The sequence below is a fragment of the Amphiura filiformis genome, chromosome 20 (assembly GCF_039555335.1).
Source record: "Amphiura filiformis chromosome 20, Afil_fr2py, whole genome shotgun sequence".
NCBI lineage: Eukaryota > Metazoa > Echinodermata > Ophiuroidea > Amphilepidida > Amphiuridae > Amphiura > Amphiura filiformis.
Window position 1 is genome coordinate 41,224,299 of NC_092647.1, and position 8,689 is coordinate 41,232,987.

At 39.4% G+C, this 8,689-nt stretch overlaps 1 long non-coding RNA gene across 1 annotated transcript; it reads left to right on the top strand.

The window, feature by feature from the left end:
* The first annotated feature begins 3,930 nt into the window (after window positions 1-3,930).
* Window positions 3,931-7,479, top strand: LOC140142529 (uncharacterized). The gene is made up of 3 exons (XR_011857535.1): window positions 3,931-3,959; window positions 5,565-5,610; window positions 7,230-7,479. It is a non-coding gene; the product is annotated as an uncharacterized lncRNA (long non-coding RNA).
* Window positions 7,480-8,689: the final 1,210 nt, after the last annotated feature.

An 8,689-nucleotide genomic window follows, 5' to 3' on the forward strand; every position in this document is an offset into this window, starting at 1 on the left:
ACATATTATATTTTTAAGATTCATAATCAAAATTTACTATTACCTGGAAACCTCCCGTTTCTACCTCGATTTCTGTCTGTAAATACACGCAAAAATATTGTTTCGCAACCCTTCAAAATTCCACACCATAACAAATCTCGATTATCAGCCAACTGCGCAATCGTCAACATGTGGGATTACTGTAAAGTGCGCCATCGCGGTGACTTTAGACGGGTGTCAGACATGATTTGTCTTCTCCCTTTTTTATGACATTTGTGACAATTTCGAACCCCCGCTACAATATTTTGCTGACAGGGCCCTTTTCCTTAAATCCGCCTCTGCTACCAGTCGGACGTTGAATATACACTCTCATGAATATTGATTGGCAACATGTTCCAATATGTCAGCGCTCTAATCGGACGCAACAGAACAATAAACCCTACAGTGCGTTGAAATAAATAATACGGTATCTCATGTTCTTCCCACAGGCCTTTTCCTACATGATGTTGGCTCGCGTGGTGGTGTTTCTCGTTGTTTTGGTTACCATGGTCATTTCAGCAGAATCTGCCTTTCAGGGTGACCATGATAGCTCTTACCCACCAGGTAAGATATGATATTATTGCCTGCACCAGAAGAAATTACCGATAAATTTGAATAATTGGGTAATGGAGGGTGTTCCCGTTGTCATGGTTGTGAATTATTGAAGGGGAGCATTTTTGCAAAACAAGGGGCATCAGGTACACTTGCCTTTTGCCAATTATGGTTGTGGAATTGCAGTCAAAAATGAGGGAAACCAATATTTGATCAATAACTACTTGCCTTGAGTTGCTAAATTTTCAGTGCAGTAGTTGTAGTTCATGACCTAAATATACATATCTTGTCACCGGTGCATTATAATTTTTGAGAAAAATGCAAAAATAGGCAAAAAATTGGTCAGTGGTGAAATACCACCTTAAAGGGCAGGTCTATTGCAAAAATAACATCATATCATTGGCAAGCTAATATTATGAGGACAATGAAAATGACTCCTTTTTTGAGAAAATAAGACGTTTAAAATTGATATTCCGCAAAAACCAAGCGGTGAGTTCCTTCGAACGAAACAGATTTGACCTAGAAAAAAGGTGACGTCATGAAATGAGATGTGCCCGCTGTGAGAAAAGGGACTATAAACGCTCGAAATGGACAGAACGTATACTGTTATTGTTCGCAGAAAAAAACTCCAAATTAAGTATTACAAATTTAATGGTTTTTAAACATATGGATAAAATCAGCCGCTTCTTTTTTTATATAAGTCTTATATATTAGTAAATTGTGATATTACAATTCATATGTTTATCAATATCATGAGAAATATTAGGCCTAAAAAATAAATACATAATTTGAGCTTATAATTTCATCTGAGACTAGCATATAAACCGTGTTAAGTCCACAAACTCATGTATCTGATTTCCCTGTATATTGCAATGCTATAGTTATTATAGTTAGTTTCAGTTGGATGAAATATTACAAAGCAAACGCATATACTGTGTGGGATTTGTTTCCGAAATGAGAACAATAGTCTGCATATTGTTATGCAGCATTGTTATGGTAAATGATAGTATAACTCATTGTTGCTAATGTCAAACTTGTCAAAGTGATTGTGATTGTATGATGAGAGCATGATATAGTGTCCGCTTCATTTACCTACGTCATCAGCCAAACGGGGGAGAACACGTACGCTTCAAACGGGTGAAGAACACGTACGAGGCTGAACGTTACCCACACAATTTCTCCTTTTTCAGGAGAAATACGCATAAAAAAATTGCAACAAGTGTCAACTTGTAATGTAATAATTATTCTCTTCGAATAGAGATAAACTTGTTTTTGCAAGCCTAAAAACTTTTATAATAATTATTACGTTCCTGTTTATTTTTAGGCAATGTCCTGCGAGAAAGGGGAGTAGCCCGAGGTAAGCACAACACAAGAGTTCGAATTTGATCACATAATTCTGTTATTTTGTATTAAAAGCGGCAGGCACTCTATAATACATGCAGTTGAGTAAAAGCGATAAACAGCGATGACGGTAGCGATCACTATAGGGAAGAAATCTCAGGTGACATCAAGAGGAGGGTGAGAGTCCATAACGGCAATGTCAAGTCGATTAGTTACAACAATACGGACGCGGACTTAAGATACGTATTCGTATGCGTGTTCGTCAACTACAACTTCAGTCTCCTCTACCTTCGCGGCACGCCAGATGGTGCAGAGATTCTCAAATCGATGATTTAGCCATTATGGGAGACTCTCGTATCGATTTTTTAGGGCATCACATTCAAATCAATGATTTGGCCTATCTGTGTGCACTCCTTTCTACTCCATATCATGGAATTCTACCCCACGCAGAAATTTTTATTAATTCTGTCATGATCACGATGATACATTAGGCATGACGACGTGTATCTGTATACTGCAGATTAGCGAATCATTTGAGCCCAAACAGAATTGGCATGTCTCCTTGGTCACTTTTGTGGGAATACGTTAGGCAATGTTAGCCACTTGTGGAATCTCACAATTCCAAAGGCCAAAAATATTTTACAATAACATTTTGACGACATTTAGAAAAAACCTTGTTGCAGTGTTTTCACGTTTATAACTTTTAAAGAACATTTGTGTTTGCGGGGATTTGATCAATTTTTTGCCCGAGAATTAAATGTGGGTGCTAAATGCCTATTCAAAGTCATAAGGCAGTTCCTGCCTAAAAATTTTACCCATCAAAATTATGTTCCTATCTATTTTCAGGTGGTGTTAGTTTCCCGTTGCGTGAAAGTGCAGGACTTGAAGGAGGTAAGCACAAAAAGCGAAGTCGAGTTTTATCATAATAACTTTGTATCACTAGCGATAGCGGTATGCCCGCGCTTTGCGCGGAACCCCGCACATACTGAAAGCGACCAATCAGGTTTTAAACGGACTACCGATATACCGTATAAATCTTCGGCGGGTCTCCGCACGTAAGCGATCACTAAAACGGGAGGAATCACTGAACAGGTGACATGATGGCGACATACCGTATAAATATGCCATGATCACGATCATACATTAGGCACAATGACGGACTACGTTATAACCGGGACATTTGGGTGGTGACTATAATGAAAAGCGATATGAGACACACCACACAGCGTCATCATCCCTATATCTTCGTGATAGTAGGGCGAATCCACTAGTTCTTCAACAGCCACGCATGGCGATTTTGTTCAAGATAGGCCTAGTGACTCAGTTTAAGCACCTTGTAGCATTAACAAAAAATATTTTTCAGTAACATCTTGACGTGTTCGTATTATATAGATTATATCCAAGGAAACTGCATTTCCAGGACTATAATATGAGACTGAATTAAAAGAGACTAGTGCGTCTGACGTCATCTGTCAATCAAACTCAGAAATTTGTTAACGATTTCTCGTGATGATTAAAATATCTGTGTAGTGGTAACAGCGTGCCGTATCGTTAAGTTTGCACCTTCAAACATACACACCGTCTCAAAAGTTAGGTCTTGGAAAATTTCTTTCCTGGAGGCACCATGTCAACAAAATACCTAGAAAAGTTGCTGTTTGCTTTGTAAAGTACCGAAATTCCCCTTTTCCGACGAACGCACCAGCTGAATTAACCTTCCTTTTATGGGCTGTGGGAGTGGATCGTCATACGCAAACTAGTATTTTTTATCTGACTCCGATTATAGGTCCTTATTTCCTTACAAAGTTTTTTGTATTGCTATTTCTTCAGCTCGGTTAAAATAAATGTTTACATCTGTCGTCCATGCAGGTTCACTTTGTCACCTTTTTGCCAAATAAAATTGGGTACCAAATGCCAATTCAAAATCAGTAGGTGCCAAATGCCAATTCAAAGTCATTAAAGGCAGTTCCTGCCTAAAAATACTAATCGTCATAAATTAATTATGTTCCTGTCTCTATTTTCAGCTGGGCATTCTCGTGTAAATGAAGAAGGTAAGAACAAAATGCAAGGTCGAATTATTTTTGTATTACTAGCGGGGTGCTAGTTGAGTTAACGGGCGATCACTAAACGGGAGGATCGAATCACTAAATAGATGACATACTGATATAGCGATTAATCAGGGTTTTAATGGCCTACCTTATAGACGAATCCAATTTCACACATTCCGACACCTCAGTGGCAGACATAGCTGGGTCCCTGTCGTGTCCATCCCACCTAAAATGTGAAATGATGATGCGGCCTTGGCGGAAATTTTAAACTGCATTCCATCAAACGTGTTACACGCAGACGTACACGCTTTAATCCATCCAATCAGACAGTCACAACACCAGTTTGGTGCGGAGGGGACCCTAGTAATGGCCAAATGAATTCTAAGGCCTGGGCGCTCAATCTCGCCGATTAACTCTTCGGCGTGCCCGGAACCTAAGCCGCAGACCCTCGCCGATGCACATATTTTGAGAAACAAAATACTGTTACGATATGCACTAACAAAATGTGTGTCTCCTCGATGAAAAGGCAGCAACCTAGTTGATGCGATCTGATTGTGATGATTCACCATTGCAGCGAAATTACAGCGCTTTGAGTCCTCTAAGATCTGGAGAAAGGCGCTTTATAAATCCAAAATTTATTTATTATTTATTTATGTTCAGTCACCCGTTCATCGGCTTGATCTGCCCAACTCCTGCATTTCTCGCAACAACAATAGCCTTACAAATTAGTGTCCTTGAGTGCGTTGTTTCCTTGCCGGATTATATCGACTGATCCGCAAATTGCTCACGGTGCAGTGAGTAAACTCAAGTAGGTACTACAATAAACATTAATATAAATGTTTCGAGTAATGAATGACAACCCGCAGAACAAGAAGATGGCAAGATGTTGCGAACTCGATGCCCATAACTGCTCGCGATTTCGCAACCAGTCATATGGCTACACTATATTAATTCGTCGGCGTACTGCGGCTTGTAACTGCAAGGCGCAGGAGAGCCATCGAAATGCTCCGAGACGACGCAGAGTTAATCGGCGAGATTGAGCACCGGGACTTAACCATCTCTCGGCTCGTTGGATTCGTCTATAACCCCGCGCGATGATGACGTATAACCCCGGGTATAACCGGGACATCTGGGTGGAGACTATACGATATTTATGTTCTCCGTTATTCATTATAAAAGTTTTAAAATAGTTCTTATCAGTGACACTATTGAAAAGAAATACAGTAAATTAAACTGCAAATCCATCGGCAAGGTGGTTAACATGGAGGCACTGGTTATGAACTTGCACCATCATGATCATTGTCATCAAGTGTCATGAAAGTCCAACTCTTTTAGTCAGGGGAATATCAGCAGAACAATATGTTTTCTAGGCGTGGATGTGGTCCAAAGTAGGGCCCGCACTGACACTGTCATCATAATTGTTTTTGATTTGTCATGTAATGATGATTGAAATTTGTGAACGCGGCGGTAAGTGTGCTCTATAGTTAATTTTGTATTCAGGTGCCTTTTATCATCACCTTTTGCCAAATGAATTGAGTACCAAATGCTAAAAGCTTAAAAGTCATAAGCCTAAAATTCTGCCATCATTATGTTCCTGTCTATTTTCAGGTGGTGTTCTGCGTGAAAGAGGATTTGGCGGAGGCGGCGGCCTGAAGTAAGCACAAATCGCGAGGTCCAATTTGATCACATGCTTCTGTTATTTTGTATTATTAGCGGGCAGTGGAAAAAAATTCTTGAAGTATAGTGAATCCAGCACCTTTTGGCGACTGAATAAGTTTATTGTACAAATGCGCGCGAAAAAATGTGCCTATTGAAGCTAAACTAATGAAATGTGGAATAATTCCGCGCGTAGCGCAAAAATTGGCACTTTTAGGGATAAATTGCCAAATATGAGGCTAATTTGGTCAGAAACCCACATACATGTACAGGCGTCAACATGGGGGATGAATGTATGGACCACCCCGGCAAAATATTGGGGTGTATCCCATCCTCCTGGATCTACGCCTATGCTAGCGGGATGCCCGCGCTTCATGCGGGTCCCCGCATTGGCTATGCAAATTGACTAGATCACAGGCATTTCTCTTTGAAAGCAAATAGCCTACCAGCACACTAGAGAGCCTACGACAACAGCTGACAACTCTCTTCATAATATAAAATCTGCCACGAAATCGCAGAATATTGCACCTGTCAGATCTGTATCCAGATGATAATAATTGCAACCTTTTCTTCAAAGTCCCACTCACTCCGCAGTAGACCCTTTGTCTTACTTTGGTCAAGTTTCTTAGCTTCGAAATAACCATAAACAGCTTGTCGGTGTAGATAAAACCATTAGGCGGAAGCGCCCTATTTAGTGTTAGATCTTACAATGTACCCGGGTGAAAAACAATAAAATAATTGTATGTCATTGAGTATCCTGACTGGTTAACATTGCTCTGTTTTAGCTAGCTACATCAACTTTACATTACAATCACATTGATACAGGTCTGCTCAGAATTCTTGTTTACGGTCTCTTTTATAGTACACCATCCGGGAGTTTTTCAAATGTTCTAATAATAGACAATGCCATAAATTTTCATTATTGCAACACTATACTTATATCGGAGGATTTTCCCCTTGACATTAATAGACTTGTTAAATCAAAGAAAAGTTTAAAACTAGTCAACAACACTCCCGGGTTTTTTTCAACAACACTCACGTTTTTGTCCGAATAATTTCAGAGTAACCATACTCCGTTATCAGCGGTGTAATACTGGTGAATGACTGTGTGACCTTTACTTCTTGTTGACAATTTCTTTTTTGACCTTTTGTCAGGTGTTTCTAGAAGCAAAGTGCCATAGACTTCGGAAAGTTCTCAGCCCCTGCCCCTATTAAGGGTGGGGTTGGTCTCTTTCTTGATGAAAATGGCTTCTCTCACTATTCTTGGCAATAGTTTTTCTTTTCTGCAGAGCACTTCGACATTGTCAGTGCGGTTCAGTTCTCTAGATGCTGGTGACAGAACTGTGATTAAAACGCACTGTCGGCACTAACAACGATACAAAATCACTACAATTCCTGTGATTTTCAATTGATTAAACTGCATGCCGTGCGCGCCTTAAGTAATTTTGTTTTCGTTAAAATCGCAATCTCACTCGCAATGACGCCAAAGCAATTATCCTGCAGCATTTGATTGCAAGAAGAGACCATACAAGGGTCTTGGTGTAGCGAATCTAAACTCAAAATCATAGTCAACAAACTGTATAAAATTTCGGATTGCACTTGGGTTGTTTTTTTCAGATGATGTGCTGAATGATCTGTGTGGGTTGGCGAATAGAACATTGGTTGACTTATATTTCTATTAGCGGCTACCGTCGCACCATGAAAAGATTTCCTTTCATCCACAACTTCGACGAATGGGTGTATTTTGTGAATGAAGAATGGGTGTCAAAGATGGTCGTTTTTAATTTTCTATCGCAAACCCCTAACGTCCCTTCCATCAACAGCCCAAAAAGGCCGTTGACCCATTTTTTCCAACCAGCACGGCGCTCAAGAGTCTAAAATGTTAGAGGGGTGGGGGAGGTGTGTGGGGGGGATTGGTTTCGGGGGTGATGATCAAAATATTTTTCAACCATTTTTTTAATTGATAAAAATTTGCCGTGTCTACCCCCTCAATACCCCACCCCCCTCTAGCAGCGACCCTGTTGGCGACTAAAAGCAAATTTTGAGGTATAGTTTCACTCTCTTGAGACAAATCCTTTTTTTTTTAACCTTACTGATTTATTAATATTATTAATGAAAGAATATGCTATGATTTCTTTATATCAATTGACAGCACCCGTTATCATGTCAAGTTGGTATCGTTTTATTTGCATGTAAAGCTAGAACAATTATGTCGCGCGGGTAGCCGAGATATTATGGCTGTTACTCACTCCGTTTCTGTTTAATGTATGTTATTGTCTTCAAATAATAAAGAAACATAGAAAACTTGAAAAAATAGGAAACTTGAATAAAATTGCAAGAATTATGGCTGTTACTCACTCCGTTTCTGTTTAATGTATGTTATTGTCTTCAAATAATAAAGAAAAATAGAAAACTTAAATAAAATTGCAAGATGTGATTATTAATGTCGATTGTAGACAATAAGTATGAGAGATTGCACGTTTACAAGTAACCCATTAGACAATAAGGATGATAAGGAAGAAAAAGAACACATGTAATAAAATTGACACACTCCACAAAATTACATTAGACAACAACTTAGTGTTTTTATTATTTACTTTTCAAGAATAACTTTTCAAATTTTTATGTGCCCTGGGCAACTTATGGGGATGCAAGTCAACGTTGTGGGTGCCAAAACGGTGGGTCAAATTCAAGGGGGGTTAGCAAGTTTTGGAACACAATGTCCTTTTGATATTAGGCAATAAAATGACTTGGAGAGCCATGGCCAAGGGAGATGCTGGTCATCCTAATGACCCCCCGAAAACGTCCAATGTTGCTAAAGGGGAAATAGTATGAAAGCATTCAAATATGCAACATTAATAATGTTTTCAACAATCATATCGTTATGAATTCGGCAGACGGCCGAATCCGCATTCGGCTTTTGGTAAATTCATTTTACGCATGCATTACTTTTGAATTTGAGAACAGGGGATCAATGCTGTACATAATAAAGGGCAGCATATCAATTTTAACTGAGATCAGATGATAACAGCACAGTAAGTGTTCAAAAGAGAGCGGTATACAGGATAAGCTAACGG